This window comes from Emydura macquarii, unplaced genomic scaffold (assembly GCF_026122565.2).
Source record: "Emydura macquarii macquarii isolate MOO-44397 ecotype Brisbane River unplaced genomic scaffold, CSIRO-AGI_Emac_v2 contig_1253, whole genome shotgun sequence".
Classification (NCBI taxonomy): Eukaryota; Metazoa; Chordata; order Testudines; family Chelidae; genus Emydura; species Emydura macquarii.
This window is the reverse complement of record NW_027131390.1, coordinates 24723446-24740158: the sequence shown is the minus strand read 5'-3', so window position 1 is coordinate 24740158 and position 16713 is coordinate 24723446. Positions and strand designations below refer to the sequence as shown.

The window sequence follows — 16713 nt, the reverse complement described above, 5'->3', positions numbered from 1 at the left end:
TAGCACCGTATTTCAGCAGAGAGAGGGTCACATCCAATCATGATTTTAAAATGGTTGGTGATGTTTTTCTCAAAGATCTGTTCTAGGAACTATTTCGGGGAAGTTCTCTGGCCTGTGCTATACAGGAGGTCAGGCTCGATGATCACAATGGTCCCTTCTGGCCTTGGAATCTCCGAGTCAGTCCTCTTAGCTGGTGGTGATGGGAGGAGACAATATTAGCCTCCTCCCTTTTGATTCTGTGACACTGGTGACTACTGTGATCAGCTGGAAATCTGCACTGGAACTTTCCTCGTAGGCAGCAAGAGAGAACACTCTGCCTGTAGCTCCCTCTCTTTTAACCCGAGAGAAATTCAGCTTGTGTACTCCGCTGAGCACAGCTGTGTCAGTATCACGGGGTGATAGGTCATCTCTCATGCAGGCAGGTCTCAAGCCAAACAGAGCGAAAGAAAATCAATCAGGTGTTTAGGTTTTTAATCCATTTTTTATAGTGAAAGAGACAAAGAGAAAACTCAAATTGGAAAAAAAAACCAAAAAATAGTTCACTTAAACTTTACATAGTCCTTGTGTATTTAATTGTCATTTTTTCATTTGCATGTCAATGACAACTTTTTGGTTCAGTTTATGGATTTCTTTTCCCAGACTATTAGTTATTTTCCATAGCTAAAATACCAAAGGCATTAGGAGTTTAATGGCAAGCAGACTGTTTATCACTATATGTCCTCTTCCAACTGATATTGATTTGTAAATAAAAATCATACTAGTTCATTGGCCAACAAACAAAAGTGGTTCAGAAAAAGAATATAAATCACATCCAAATACAAAGTAAAACAGCCTTAAAGGGACAAAGTGGTATTACATAAAGTTTACATGAAAACTGGCACGCAGTATATACTATTGGAATTAACCTGTTGATTTTGTGTTAGATTTCTTATAACTTGGCACACAACTCTGAAAGAACAAACAGTATGACATTTCTTATCCAGTTGCTTTGTAGTCCTTCCGAGATACCTCCTTTGGGAGTAATGGAGGGTTTTGTGTATCAAAGCCATGTTTACTTTGAAATGATCTCCCCTTGCTACTGATGATAATTTCTTTTTTAATGATAGTTTGTTTAGTCGGAATAACTAAGGATCTCCATAAAGATCCAGCAGCAGGTTCACCTGCAAATAACATAAATAATATTATTTTAAAACAATAGAGGAGTCAAAAACACTTTGGCCTGAATCCCTTCTCACTTACAGTTGTATAAATCAGGAGTAGCTCCTAAATACGCAGCACAAATGTAAATTTTTAAGTACATTAAATATTAAGAAGCTTTGGCTCTCATAGGATAACTCCATTGATACTAATTAAGTTACCATAGTGTAAAACTAGTGTCAGTTCAGAAGTAGATCCTAAGTTATTTTAATTACTGCTTCTTTATTTACATCAACCACAATTCAGCGAAGTACATAAGCACGCTGCATTTTTAGTGTTTTGCGTCATCAGGGCTTGTATATCTATAACTATGAGCTACTGTAACAAAATCTAACAACATAAACGGGAAGGAAAGCCAAGATTATGTGAAAAAACACCAGATAGGGCTGGAATTAGACTACTCGTGTACATTTCTTTGCAGGATCAGGTTCTTGGATAATAAGGTTATGATCCAGAAAAGATCTTTTTCCTCCTGTGAGCTCTGTGGGACAGGGACTAGGACCTTATTGTGTGTTTGTCCAGCACAATGGAACCCAGTCTGTCTGTGGCCTTTTGGAACTACCAAAATAAATATTTTAAATAATGATAATGGTAGTTAATGGGAAATTAAGATGCTATGTACATATATAATAACAACATTGGTTTTAGAATAAAAGTTACTTTGTGCTGGGCAATTTTCTAGTCAATCTCTTGAATTTTCCTATTGCCAAATAAATTAACAACATACATTCTGGCATAAGATGAATATTTCCACTCCAATGTAGCTAGCCCAATGAGAATAATATTTTCAATGTATTTCAAGTAAATCTACTACCACTGGCTGTTTGCTATTCTAGAAAAAGCAAATGGTGAAATAAAAATATTAGCAATGACCTTTAACAGTAAAATTTAAAAAAACCCACATGATTCTTTAAGAAATGGAGTTTATATTGGCCCAGTAAGTGTGAATTCAAAGTGATGAATGGCATTTATATTGCCATTGCCAGAGAATTTATAAACAGTTGAAGTACAAATTGTTTGTTTTTATTAATACTTGTTATTGGACTTGCAGGTACCTGTGCAGTAGAAAGGACTAGTTTGTGTTTTTACTTGTCCAATTTGATAATAAGTCTAAGGTCTTATTCACAGAGATAAGTGAAATCCAAACAAAATGTGTAAAGTTTACTTCTATTTCATCATAACCCCCATACATTCTTTACTTTTCAAAAATCTTCCAGTATCATTTGTAACCAAACATAAATAATACTGGCATAAATGTACTTGCCAACTGAAAAAAAATAATTTTTTCAAGTTAGAGGTGATTCCAAATAGCATAGGTTAATTAGAATACAAAAGAAAAAATATACAAAATCCAATAAATCAGTTAAAGTTTTTCAGTTTTATTACTTCTTTATATATAATTAATACAATATTTATGATGTGATTATTAGTAGCACTATTCTTTGCAGGATTAGGAGCATACATCTGAAAGCTTTCAATATATCTTTCCAGTACATCAGAATTTGCAGTTTTAATCCCATCAAGTATAAAACACATATCCTGTACAAAAGACACTACAAAAATCACTCTAAATATTATATGTGTGGACCAAAGGCCTGGCTAGCCTACCCAGCAGCATAAGGGATGCTTCTAACTCCCTCATTACTGTCTGTGGGTGCTCACCGTGGGTCAGAATTTAGCCCTAAATATCTGATGTTCCAAATCCCACCAAAGAGCTATTCTCCAACTATCCTCAACACAGACTGTTCGTAAACCTTTGTTTTCTTGTAACAACAAATGCCTAACAAAGCTAATTGTACAAATAATAAATGAGCCAGTAGCCTCATGTCTTATAATACCAACTGAGCCATATTATAATTGATCTAGACTACCAAAGGGTTGAATTAAATGCCCCTCCAACTGCTTTGGTCTAGAGATTAGAGATCAGGGTGGAGATCACTTCCCCTAACTCTCAAGAATTCTGGTCCGTCCCTACCCTTGGGAATATGGCAAGAAAAGCCTCACCTTTTTTCTTGCTGCAGGAGCCTGGAATTGCCACTTAAAATACAGTTCAGAATCTTTACTACATTTGTATTTGGGTGGAAAGCAGATAATCACCCTTTAGGAGCCATTGGGTTTTTCCCAAAATTTATGTTTATTTCATAAATAAGCAAGATTTTACAGACAAGCAGAGAACACTTAACTGTTAGAGGGCTAGAAGAACATGGCTTTTTAAAAACAGCCAATACAAACATGCTGGAACACTATTTGCTAGCAACAGTGGTGGTGTTATAGTGCTCATTATATAATTCACATCCAGGCTTTAGCTAAACCTTGCCAATTCTTTCTGCATAACATCTCTAGGATTTGGCTTTTCTTATCCATCCAAACATCTAAAACTCTTGTCCAACCTCTCATCATCTTGCATCTCAATTACGGCAACATCCTTCCCTCTGGTCACGATAAATGTAATCTTGCCCTGCTCATATCCCTTCAGAATGCTGCCACAAAGATAATTTTCCTAACCTGTCACTGTGACCAGGTCACGCCTCTCTTTGCATCCCCACACTGTCTCTCCCTTCTCTACATAAGCTGTTTGTCTTCACTTTCTAAACCCTTCACGGTCAGTCCCCATCCTACCTAGCATCTCTTATTTGCTATTCAGCTGTTGCTCACCTCCAACTGGCCCATACTGCCAGCCCCCATTGCACACCTGTTACATTTTCAAACAAGCACCTTCGTACTTTCTCCCTTGCTGCTGCATACGCTGGGAGGCACTTCCCATAAACATACACTAAGCCACCTCACTATCCTTCAAATCCCTCCTTAAAACTCTCCTTTGCTATAATGCCTACAAAAACCTTTACAATGATTAAACTGCTGGTGTGCCTTAGGCCACTGTCTGTCATGCTGACCATTGTTTGCTTGTACTCCTTTGCCTGTCTGAATTCATTTGTTGTTCCTTGCCTTATTCTGAGATTTTAAGCTCCGTGGGAGAGGAACTGTCTTTTTGTCCTGTGTTTGTACAGCACCTAGTGCAATGGACTTTTAGGTGCTATGATTATACAAATAATAATAATAATAATAATATCTAATATAATGTGTAGATCTCTGTAAATTACTTGAAAACTGCATAATTTTTTTCATCTATTGGATTTATAATTCAATGGAAAATAAAAGGTACCCAGTGGGATACAGAGCTTTGGAGTAGCTCCTAATTGTTGTAAACAAAACAACATATTGAACATGCATACATATTTTATCACTTTTGAAGTAAAATTATTGCATCTTATGTATTAGTTGGCATCCTTTGGTCTCGAGAGACAATGGGTATGTTGTTCCCCTAAGAAGTAAAAAACTTGTTCAGATGGTTTTATGACAGCCGTGACTGTGACTGAAGAGACCCACTCAAGAGAGACAATCTCTGCCACTTTTGTGACATTTAAAGGTGGTGTTTCGACCGTTTGGGCTCTGCCTTCTGTGAGCTCTTTTCTCTCTGCTAAGATGGACTGCTTCCTGTCGTAGCTTTGTAGACCTTTACTGAGCACTCATTTCCAAAGGCTGCAGTCCTGAATGTGATCTTCCCAGTTATCCATATCCTTGTCCATTTCTTTGAGGTCTTGTTTGCACACATCCTTGAAATGCAATTTTGGGCATCCTTTAGGTCTTTTTCCAGATGCCAATTTGCCATAGATGATGTCCTTTGGGATGCGCCCATCATTCATTCAGCTCACACGCCCAAGCCAGCGGAGGCGTCTCTGTTTAAGGAGTGTTTGCATGCTGGGTATACCGGCCTGTTCGAGCACTTCAGTGTTGGTGACTCTGTCCCTCAAGGAGATTCCAAAAATTCACCTAAGACAACGCATATGAATGCTGTTGAGCCTTTTTTCCTGATGAGAGTATAAGGTCCATGACTTGCTCCCATACAAAAGTGTACTGATAACATATGTACAGTGCACACAGATCTTTGTGTGTCCTGTTAGATTATTGTTTTGCCATATCTCTTGCTCACTCTAGATAGCATTGTGGCAAGTTTCCCAATGCGGATGTTGAGTGCCATTTCAAGTGAAAAGTTGTTGGCGAGAGAGGACCCCAGGTATGTGAACTCATTCACCACTTCAAGTTCAGAATTATTGATGTTGATGGAGGGTGCTTCTTCCATTCTTTGGTATGTTATGTTACTCTTTTTTAAACTTATAGTAAGCCCAAAGTCTTGGCAGGCTTTGGAAAAATTGTCCATGAGATTTTGAAAATGGGCTTCGGTGTGGGTTGTCATTGCTGCATCATCAGCGAAGAGGAGGTGTTGGATAAGGACCTTCCAAGTCTTGGTTTTAGTTCTAAGCCTTGCAAGATTGAACGGCTTTCCATCAGATCTTGTGTGCAAGTAGATTCCCTCTGTTGAGGAACCAAAAGCTTATTTCAGTAGCAGGGAGAAGAAGATCCCAAACAGAGATGGGGCAAGTACGCAGTCTTGCTTGACCCCACTACAAATCTGGAAAGCCTCAGAGACTGAGCCGTCATATTGGACTGTGCCGTACATGTTTTCATGAAAGGACTGAATCATGCTTAAGAGCTTGGAGCGACATCTAATCTTTTCTAGAAGAGCAAATATCCCGCTTCTACTGACAAGGTCAAAAGCCCTTGTGAGATCGATAAAGGCTATTTAAAGGGGCTTTTTTGGTTCTCTGCTTTTTTCTTGTAGTTGTCTCAGTGAGAAGATCTCGTCAATAGTAGACTTTTGGCTCTGATACCGCACTGTGATTCAGGATAAATTATGTCTGCCAGGATCTGAAGTCTATTCAGGATGACTCGGGCAAAAGCTTTTCCCATGATGCTAAGAAAGGAAATGCCATGATATTTGTTACAGTGGCTCCTGTCACCCTTGTTTTTATGTATTGCATTTGTATTTCTAGTATATCTTTTTACTTACTGTCCACCAGAACCATATCAGAAACTAGCTATTGCAACTTATGAAGTTAGTCTGGTAAGAAACAACATAAGTAATGGAATGGCTAGGATGTCGAAGAACAGAGTTTTCGCTGAGTAGAAGCCATGTCATAGCCTGGGGTGTGATTCAGAGCAGTTAAGGGCTCTGTCACCACTTATCCTGAGTGCCTCACTATGTTTTGCTACTGTAACTCCCTTACTAGGATCTTCACAGTCAGCACCAAATATACACATCACACCCTGAGCATCTGTATATAACTGCAGCCCAGATCCAGCAACTCTGACCCCAGCAGCCTGCCATCAACACACCAGTCACTCCCTGGTCTTTACCAGCCTTGATTACTATTTGCAAGGTGACCCCAACACACTCCAAGTTCCAAATTTTCCCCAAAACTGTGTGCCTCTTTAATGTCCTGTCTTCTCCTGGACAGTACAGAGAAATAATAAGGCTTTTTTGTTCTTCTAAAGACACAAAAGCACATCATAGCTTATTAACTTAACTGGGGTAAATACACCCTTCCATTTAAACATATCACTGAGTTGATTTATAGTAAAAAAACCAAAACCAAATTTATTAACAATAGGACAGAGGTGAAGTGATATCAGGTAAAAGGAATAAAGTTAGAAAGGGTTACAAGCAAATATAAGTGAAAACAAGCATCTAAAAGTGTAAAACTTGATCTAGCAAGATACAGGTTATGTTCAAGATGGTTTCTCTCACCAATCTTCCTTCTTCCCAGCAATGGCTGATTTTCCCCTCAGTCAGGACATTCCAAAAAAGTACAAAGGGCACTGGTTTCCCTTGTCTTCATAAGTGAAAGATCTTTGCCTAAGTAGATTTTTCATCTATATTCAGATTTCAACCCCATCTTGACTGAAGGACCTGTCTTTCTCAGCTTGCAAGAGCTCTGTTTCCTTGTGTCCATCTAGTGATGGATGCCAAAGATGGCTTCTGTCCTTGCTTATATCGTCCAAAGTTCAATTGACTTGTTTCAATAGACAGGATGATCTCATGTTGTTTTTCCCTTCCTGTGGGCTTCCCGTTCCCCTGCTGATTTCTGTGTAAATGGAGCTTCCATTGGTTCTGGTCACACATTGCTTAATGTCATTCAAGACAAGAGATACCATTATTTGCCAAACATACTTAAGAATATAATTCTAGAACATAGTCATAACTTTTTGAATACATCCTGTGCATACATCATACAAGAGAATTAATGGTCAGTGAATTATTAGTTTTCCAATAATATCTTATATGCCACCTTTTAGATACCAATTATGACAACAGTGTGTTAGGTATAGTGAATATGTCGGGCCTGATAAGAGCTGCTGACACAGAATAGTGAATCATCAATAGGCCTCTGTGTCACAAGGAAAGTATTAGAATTAATTTTGTTCTCTTTATAGCTCAATTACATGAAATAAAGAATTTATGGGACAGTGATGACAATAGCTAATGATTCAAAACTGGAGGCTTACATTCAATACAATTCAATTCAAGAGAATGACAATCAAATTCAGAATGATGTAGATAAGGTGGGAGCATGGGTAGATTAGTGCAGTGTAGACAAATGCAGAGCAACGAGGCAAGACATCAAAAAAAAAGACATGTACATAATTAAACATTGAGCAAGAAAGGGGATCTGGACTTTTCATGGATAAACATTCTCAGTCTTCAATGCAGTATCCGGTAGCAGCAAAGAAAGCAAACAGAATTCTGAGATGAATAAATAAAGGCATTGAATACCAGCCAAAGGAAGAGACTCTGGCACTCTGTAAGAGACTTGGATAGTAAGGCCACAATTAGAATGCTGTATATTTTTTTGGTCACCTTAATATAAAAAAGGTGTAGAAATGGAGAGGGAAAGTATAATGATTTTTAGAGTGAATTAAGGATCTGGGGAAGTGAGGGTTGTTTGGTTGTTTTGAGGTTACAAAAACTAAGCCTATATTTTTTGAAGAAGGAGAGTTTTCACAGGTATCCAGAATTCTAAGGGCAATGACACAGATGCTAAAACTGAGCCCACAAGACTTCTTAGACTACAGACAAATATCAGAACAAAAGGGCATGAACGTAATTTACTGTTGGCAGCATTTAGTTAATCAAAGCATGGTTATTTAGCGAGTCAACACGGCTTTCATAAAGGGAAATCATGTCTCATCAATCTATTAGAATTATTTGAGGGAGTCAACAAGCATGTGGATAAGGGTGATCCAGTTGATACAGTACTTGGATTTTCAGAAAGCCTTTGACAAGTTCCCTCACCAAAGGCTCTTAAGGAAACTAAATAGCCATGGCACAAGAGGAAAAGTCTCTCATGGATCAGTAACTGGTTGAAGGGTAGGAATAAATGGTCTGTTTTCACAATGGAGAGAGGTGAATGGTGGGGTCCCCCAAGTATCTGTATTGGGACCTATGCTGTTCAACATATTCATTAATAATCTGAAAAAGGGGGTGAATGGCGTAATGGTGATGTTTACAAATGATACAAAATTCTTCAAGATGGCTTAAGTCCAAAGCAGACTGCAATGAGTTACAGAGGGATCTCACAAAACCAGTGACTGATCAACAAAATGGCAGACGAAATGGCCCTAGAGAGGCCAAGCACATATCTGAAGGGAGCCTGAAAAATGAGCCTGGTCACATTCCTTTAAATGCTGTCCAATATAGACAGGCATATCCAGAGCATGAAGAGAGTACTTAATAAATTAAATGCCACAGTTTAAATTAACAAGTGAGGGAAATAATTAGGACCCAAATATATAAGATATTGATTAATCTGAATATAAAGTTCTATATTCTTTTTTCCCCTCTACACCCAGGAGATGAGGTAAGAAAAAAACCTAACCCACAACCTTGCTAAACCCCTGAGCAGTGACTCATTTTCCATCTCCACCTTCTGAACAGCTGCATCTCAGCTAATGTCATTGTGAATATAATGGGACTCCCTTTCTGAGACCATTTGAGCTGCCTCTTAACTGGCCAGAGAGCACTAACACTAGGGAACTAACCTTGCCCACAGTCGTTTCATTTCATGGGAAGTGGCTGGTAGGCAGACCCCCATATCTGTAACCTTTTAAGAATTATGCATTGAAGCACCCACTAGGAAATTGAAATGTTAGTTCCTATGCCCAGAGCCTCTATAGTCGTTACAGCCAAAAGGGAGAGCAAGGTTAACTGCAATAGCACATCATGCTATAAACAAGTTTTGCTCAAGAGAAAGCACCCATTCAACTTAATAGATCATAAGGAAGATTATTTGACCATCACCCACAAAATGCATATTAAAGAGAATACTGAATACTGCACCATTTTGTAAGGAGTATCTTGCCTTTCATAATTCTCTTTTAGTGCAGTGCTGAAATCTCAAGTCCCCAGTAATAAAAGTGCTATTTAAAAAGTAGAAAATGCTGATTGTTGTTTTACCTTTTTATCTAATGCCAACTTCAGAATTTAACACCTGTGGCTCTTGATGAATTATTCACCAGGTCTACTTTAATGTGATCAATAATTCTGGTGTTAATAGACCATGAATATTGGCTTTTGACTTGGTGCTATTTCTTGATGATGTAATTCTAGAAATAATGATCTGCCATTGGAAGTTGGCAAATCAGGTCCACAATGAGCTTCACGTTCCTCACATTTCTATGGCAACAGAATTCCTGAAACTTAAAGAAGGTGGGCTAAATCCAAGTATCTCTGATTCATTTTGTGGCTGCTGTGGGTGCTTTCTCAGACTTTTTGCTGATTATGCTAGAGCAATTTTACAAAGAATTTATGCATAATGGACATAAATCTCTCTATATGAGCCACCTGAGAGGCAAGAAAAATGGTCTCTGTCAAGGATCTACATACAGAAATGCATTAAACAACAACTCTCTGTAGATCAGAGGCCTCAGTTTTGAATGTAGGTTTTGGGGAATATTGAAGAATAAAATTAGAACTTTAGCAATGTATTAAACCTTTCGGGGCAGTGGGAGGAGGTTTGTTGGCATATTTTTATAGCCTTAAAGGATAAATGGTAATGATAATAAATTTCTTCAACTTTTAAGCTGATCTTCCAAGGCAAAATGCAAAAAGCTTTTTCTATGCACTATTATACAATAGAAATAGTTATTCATCTGGGACTTCACACCACTACTGTAACTTCCAATTAGCAAAACATACATTAAAAGCTGCTGTATACCACTAAGGGAGGCCTATTGATGACCATGATTAATGGCTGTGCATCTAGCACTATCGCTTACATTTCTGCACACAGGTCTTAACGGGGCTATTTGTGAATTGTCAACACACACTTATGCAACCTGAGGTTATCAATCAGTAGAACATGCATTTTAGCTTGTGACTGTGTTTCTTAATTACACTATGTCTTCTGTTTTACTAGTATGTGCACAATATTTTTCAGTGACTGATAATTGCCAAATGTTGTTGATAAAGCTAATTTAAAAACAAAATCATAAAAGGAAAGCATACTCATTCCTTTCAATGTGTTAGTTATTATAAAGAGAAGCGTGATGTTATTAAAGAGTGTAAGAGCTTCTTCCCTTCACATTTCTGTAGTTCTTACTTTGTTAGACACATTCTCATAAATTATTTTGTTGCTATAGCAATATTTTTCTGTGGGCCTGATTCTCATTTACATTAAGGCCCCTTTTACATAGCTCTAGAAGTGCCAAGAGGCCTTAAAAGGGACATAAATTATATTTACTTCCACTTTAAGGCCCCTTTACACTGCCAGAGCATGTAAAGGGACCTTCATGTAAGTGGGAAAGAGGCCCTGTACGTTTAAAATAAATCTCAACACAGAAAATCAATTTTTCCCTCCAAAATCTGCTATATTACGTAGAAGGTTTCAGTGTATAGTCTCATTGGTATGCAGCTGTGACCCCCAATTCGAGCTTTTGAATGCTAATCTAGATTAGGATTTTAGGGTGCTAACACTATCTCTATAATAAGATTCTAGAAATGTCACTCTGTGTGTCACTCTGAAGCCTAAAATATCCGTTGAGTCAGTGTGAAGTGATGGAAACAGCTACAAGTATGTTTGAGAGCTCTTTTTGTTTAGAATATCACCAGGTTGAATCATCACTGGGTTTGATAGTGTTACCATCCAGTTATTAAATTCTCAACCATTTTAACCTTATGAATTACACATCTGCAGTGTGTGGCCATAGGCTATGCCAAGAGTCATAGACCATTGTGATATCAGAAGTAACTCAACCAGTCATGACCCTTGCTCTGCAGCTAATTTAAACACAACCTCATTGATTGTATGAGGGAGGCTGCAGAGACCATGGATTACCTGGCCCAACTGCTACCTGCTCAAATCAACATACATCTCCCAGGCACAAATCAATATAACCACCCACACAAAAACACAACCAGAACACACAATAACCCAAAACACACAGTCACCACAACACACACCCCTCATTCACCACCTTCCCAAATCCCCCAGCACAACACAACACACACACAAATCTCCCAGCACAAAACAATGCACACATAAATCAACACAATTGTCACAGCACAACACACATATTTGCCCGCCCTCATTCATATTTCTCATAAACCCATAAACTTGAATAGTGAAGCTGCAGGTCCCTCACTAGTTAATAAAATTAATTAAAGAAATAAATAGTTTTTATAGTCTGGGGCAATTATACTTTTCGTTAAATGAACCTTAATTGCAATCAACCTTGATCAACACATTCCATAAAGTCCACTCTTTAAGAGGAAAGGCAAATGGGAGAAAAAACAACAAGAAGTCATATGACTGGTAACTCAGTATGTTTACATAATGATTTTAAAGAAACCTGAATTGGATTTACTTACAGGTTCAACTTATTCTTACATTTCACATCACTGAAAACAATCCTTTCAATTCCATATCTAATTATCCTTTTATATAATTCATAGAATCCAGGAGTTGGGCATCTGGTCTGTCTTCTTGCCAATACTGGATTGTTCAGTTAACTGGTGTTAATTGTTCCTTATATATTTGTGTTTCTTCCAGTCTAGTTTTAAATATGCCAAGTGATGGATCTTTTCCCATTTCCTTGGGAACTTTTTCACATGCTAACAAATCTCACTAGCAGAAAGTTTTTTCCTGATAGTCAATCAAATTTTTCTCTGTCTTAATTTCATCCATTACTCTAGTCATACACTCTTATTAATATACTAAATATTTTCTCTCACTTTTTGGTGTTTACACTTTTCAAATATTTGTAGACTGTTGTCATGTCCCCCTGCTAAGCTTTATATGTTTAACTCTTTTAATCTTTCCTCTTAATTCATTCCCACCAGGCTCCTAATTTTGTTTGTTGCTCTCTCTGAACACTCTCTAATCTTTCAATATCTTCTTGATCATGAGGTACACAGAAGCGAATGCAGTCGTCCAACTGTAGTCATGCTTGAGCTATAAAGAGAGAACTAATACCTCTGTCCCATGACATGATGCCTGTGTGTGTACAAAACAAATCTGCACTAGCCTTTTTTCCTGCTATATCACTTGGTATATTCATACCTCATTTGTTCCTTAATATACCTCATGCACTCTAGGAGATACAGATGATAGTCCCAAGACACTGTGAAGAGGCCAGAACCCAGGTCAGAACTCCCGAGCTGGAATTCCCTAGTTTAGGGAGGTTTCTCTGGTCCTATGCAGCACTCCAAACCCACTACAAGAGTAGGAGGGGTGTCGTCAAAGCAGTCTGCATTCAATGGGCAACTGAGGGCAGGGGCCATAAGTTAGATCAACCCAGAGACTGCTGTAAATTTACAATAGGAATCAGATAGGCCCTTATACAGGCCCAGAATTTTCAAGGTAGAAATGTGGCTTAAAGCTACCTTTGCTCCATCTTCCCCATGTGGACAGTGTCTCTTAAACTGCACCACTCAGGAGGGGCAGCTCAGAGTTGAGGCTGATATGCATAACAGAACTCAATCAACTTTATTTTTGGTATAATAAACAATACTGATCATGTTATAGGAATAGCAGTGACATAGTTAATGATGAAAATTATGCACACTGGACTCAGAGCGTACTCATTTAGTGCATGTAGTTTAAAATACACTCTAAACTCTGTAAATGGACAGAGGCATAGTCCATGCTTCTATAGCCAGCACAGAGCCACTGGACACAAAGCCTACAGTGGTGACGGAGTACTTCATAGAAAGCTGAAGTCATTATGGGCTGTCGCAGCAGATGCTATGAATGATTCCACAAATACCCTGAACTTTGTGTCTTGGGTAGAAGGTCAAGTTCAATATTGGTCCCACAAGCAAAATCCTTTTATTTGCGTCAGGGTCCAGTATTTTGCCTTAAATTTCAAAAGAAATAAAAATTAAGCCTTATGATTTGGAATACACAAATGGAGAACATGTTATATGTCATAAAAGATCAAATGAAGCTTGAGGGAGTGTGTGACATAGAATCATTGAATCCTAGGACTGCAAGGGACCTCGAGAGGTTTTCTAGTCCAGTCCCCTGCACTCAAGGCAGCACCAAGCATTATCTTCTAGACCATCCATGACAGGTGTCTGTTCAACCTGCTCTTAAAAATCTCCAGTGATGGAAATTCCATAACCTCTCTAGGTAATTCATTCCAGTGCTTAACTACCTTGACAGTTAGGAGGTTTTTCCTAATGTCCAACCTAAACCGTCCATGCTGCAATTTAAGCCCATTGCTTCTTGTCCTATCCTCAGAGGTTAACGAGAACAATTTTTCTTCCTCCTCTTTGTAATAACCTTTTATGTACTTGAAAACTGTTATCATATCCCCTCAGTCTTCTCTTCTCCAGACTAAACAAATCCAATTTTTTTCAATCTTCCCTCAGATAGATTATGTTTTCTAGATCTTTAATCATTTTTGTTGCTCTTCTCTGGACTGTCTCCAATTTGTCCACATCATTCCTGAAATGTGGTGCCCAAAACAGGACACAATACTCCAGCTGAGGCCTAATCAGCATGAAGTAGAGCAAAAGAACTACTTCTCATCTTGTTTACAACACTCCTGCTAATACATGCCAGAATGATGTTTGCTTTTTTTTGCACCAGTGTTACACTGAAAAGTTCCAGAGGCGTAGCCCTGTTAGTCTGTATACAGCAAACATCTGACGAAGTTGGTTGCAGCCCAAGAAAGCTTATGCCCGCAGAAATTTGTTAGTCTTTAAAATGCTACAGGACTCTCATTGTTTTTAGTGTTACACTGTTGACTCATATTTAATTTGTGATCCACTATGACCCCCAAATCATAGTCTCCTTCATAGACAGTCATTTCCCGTTTTGCATGGATGCAACTGATTTTTCCTTCTTAAGTGGAGTACTTTGCATTTGTCCTTGTTAAACTTCATCCTATTTACTTCAGACCATTTCTCCAGTTTCTCCATCAAACACACCATTTGAAAAGCTGCTGTCTGAGGTAATTTCTGAGTCTTAACTGACAGACCCAATATACTAAGAACTTATAGTTTCTAAAGGACCAGGTAAAGTAGAAATTCTCTCTTATAACGACAGTCATCCATGTTTATTAATTAGTTCTTCACCCCACCATATTGTCCTTTAAAAATTATTCTAATTTATAATGAATGTAAAATTTCCAATAGAAACAATGCTGCTGCAATGTAAAAGACAATCCCAAATTTCCTTTACTCATACTGCATTGTATTGTCACAGCAGAAATAGAACCACAAGTGCCCTCTCCTGGTAAGATGAGACTTGATATGTTTTTTACCAGCTGAGAAGTAAAGAATAAGAATGAACAAACTGAGTCCCTTTGCTAATAAATTCTGTCTTATTTTCAGGGAAGGTTCCTTTTGTTCCAGTCTAACTACACTGGCAAACTGAAATCATCTGTGTCATTTTTTTAAGTTAAATTTTTTTAACAGCCTGTTATTGTTAAGATATTTTCCTTAGACTTGAAAACGATCTAAAAATATTTTGTGTATATTCTTGAGATTCTCAAGGGGGATTTCTTGTCCAGCAGTTAGCATCAATTCATGCTTCCAGCAAAACTTTAGACCTGGCACATTTCTTACCCTCTTACTTCACTCCCCACTCCCAAGTTCAGATCTTTTAGTGTCCTTATGCTTAATCACTGAAGTTACCATTTGTTTGCTTGAGTGTCATATTTAATTATACTGCTCAGAGTGAGAAATAAAAATAGGATACTCACAGGCATACTCACACTCACAGAACAATTACTGAAGGGATTATGTCCATGGCAAAGCAAGAGTGAGCTCTGCAAAACAGTTCTGATCAGACCTGCCAGTGACTGCTCTCTTATGTATCTCCTTGCAATTGTTTTCACCCGAGATTTCATTTTGTGCCTCAATTTTCTTCTTCAAATGAAAAGTAAAAGAAGGTCCTTATGTTCCTCTACAGGAGCTCCTGCTCACTGTGCACATGCCAATGCTGCCATCTTCACGTTCCCTCAGCTTCTCATACGCCTCGTGATGTGCTGTCTGAAAAAAATATTCCTCGTGAGCCTGATCCAAACCGCACTGAAGTCAACCTACAGTTTCTCATTGGCTTGAATGGGCCTAAAATCAGGTCCCATGAGAGAAAAACACAGCAGTTGCTATTTTATCCTTGAAGGGTCTAAAAAAAAAAGTCATGTTCTAGTCTGACAGCCAGGCAATAATTCACATTATCAACTGCAAGTTATCCAAGTCCTGTCAGGCATAAAACGGGTGTGATCCTTGGTTCCGGACACACTTGGCTATCACACCCTATTCCTAGCTCACCATATTCTAAGTGTGGAGTGCAATTGACGGTCTCATCAGCTAGAACGTGAAGTGGTTCAAGATGCCCACAAAATGGCAAAGACCCTACAGCAGTTTCATGCACAACAGGTTTGGGGCTCATGGAACAATCTATCATTGCAAGGACATGGAATCTGTGGGGCTGGTCTGTGCCCCGGAGATACATGTAGTTTATCATGACAATGGTGAGTGGAGACTCATCGCCTTCTCCCAGCTGCCACATCCTCTCTCTTGTAGCTGCTTGCATAAACTGATCCAAGCAGATCCTCTACTGTCAGGAAAATGATGGAGCGTGGGACCACCCTCCCACTCAGAAGCAGATGCCCCCATTACCTTATATATTTTGTGAGTTTTTGCCCCATGCCTGGTCATCAGATCAGCTCTGGTATCAAGTGTCCACTGTTCACACTCCTGTTCTGCAAGGCATTCTAAGCGAGCACCCTGGCTCTGGGGCTGCAGTAGGTACCTGCCTGGTATGCTGCAGCTCAGGGATTTACACTTAAAGTGGAGATAGCAGGAATTTCCCCCTTAGACGTGGTCTACACAAGGAACTTATGTCGGAATAACTTCGTTGTTCAGGGCGAGTGGGAAATTCACCACCCTGAGCTACATAGTTAGACTGACCTAATCCCCACTGACGTAGCTTCTCCAGTTGACATAGCTATTGCCTCTCAGGGTAGTGGAATACCGACGCTGATGGAAGGAGCTCCCCCATCAGCGTAGGTAGCATCTTCACTAAGCACTGCAGCTGCAGCACTGTGAGTGTAGACAAGCCGTGAGTGGTCAAGAATTGACCGAAGACGAAGGGTTTGGTTGGCATC

At 38.8% G+C, this 16713-nt stretch overlaps 1 long non-coding RNA gene across 3 annotated transcripts in view; it reads right to left on the bottom strand.

The window, feature by feature from the left end:
* The window catches only part of LOC137153981 (uncharacterized), a 51802-nt gene that overhangs the window by 8233 nt on the left and 26856 nt on the right, over positions 1 to 16713 (bottom strand). Inside the window, exons 2-3 of one of the 3 annotated variants that reach the window (XR_010919992.1) lie at positions 15304 to 15592; positions 462 to 1160 (exon numbers count right to left, since the gene is read on the bottom strand). This is a non-coding gene — a long non-coding RNA (uncharacterized lncRNA). Of the gene's footprint in view, positions 1 to 461; positions 1161 to 13096; positions 13450 to 15303; positions 15593 to 16713 lie in introns of those variants that run through there. The other 2 variants (XR_010919990.1, XR_010919991.1) reach the window with 2 other exon arrangements.